This window comes from Lagenorhynchus albirostris, chromosome 15 (assembly GCF_949774975.1).
Source record: "Lagenorhynchus albirostris chromosome 15, mLagAlb1.1, whole genome shotgun sequence".
Taxonomy (NCBI): Eukaryota; Metazoa; Chordata; class Mammalia; order Artiodactyla; family Delphinidae; genus Lagenorhynchus; species Lagenorhynchus albirostris.
The window spans coordinates 16,219,003-16,219,871 of record NC_083109.1 but is presented as its reverse complement, the minus strand read 5'-3'; positions in this window follow the sequence as shown (position 1 = coordinate 16,219,871).

Genomic DNA, 869 nt, shown 5'->3' with positions numbered 1-869 from the left:
TTAACATTTTCTGCACTGAGGACATGATGCTGTTCTAGTCCCAGCACCTAGTATAGTGTGCCTGGTGTGTTGTCAGCACTCGATAAATATTTGTTGAATGAATGTTCAATAAACAGTTATTAAGTAAAGGGACATGTCAGGATGCCACCTTCCAAAACATCAGAGTAAAAATTCCTCAAGCCACGATCTGAATCCATTTTTCAGGATGCATTTGACAAACACTGGTCCCATAAGTTGCACTCACAAAAGGTCAAATGTTCTAATCAGGGACACATTAAAGCTGGCCCATCTGGGTGTGAGCAGAGTAACTGAGGGCTTCAAGATTCATGTTTTGAGGAAGATTTTGACTGAGATATAAATGCTTACAACTCCTTCCTGCAAATCTGGAATGCCTAAGCTTTCATCCAAGTTTGGATTTCTTCAACAGGTTACTCGGCCATTGGAACTTGGTCCTTTTCAATCCTGACACCCCTCCTAACAACCTTGTATAAAAGGAATGTGCATGATTCATCATTCTCTGGTGACTGTTCTGTTAATATACAGAATTAAGTAAATAACCAGATCACTGGTTTGATAAGTAAACTAAAAAGGACTTAAGAGACTTAGGAACAATTTTCATTCAAGTAACATGTTCAGCCCAATTTGCTCCACTTCTCTCTAGTAAAAAAGGTGAAGCAAAACACTAGTTGTGGAGGTCAGGGCTGGGGAGGTAGGTAGTTTTACAACCAGAAGCTCTAATAGCCTAGGATCAGTGGTTCTCAAAGAGTGGTCCGGGAATCCACTCCACCAGGCTATCTGTGCAGTCAAAACTATTTTCATAATATTAACACAGCATTTGTCTTTTTCATGCTCATTCGCTCACAAGTGTA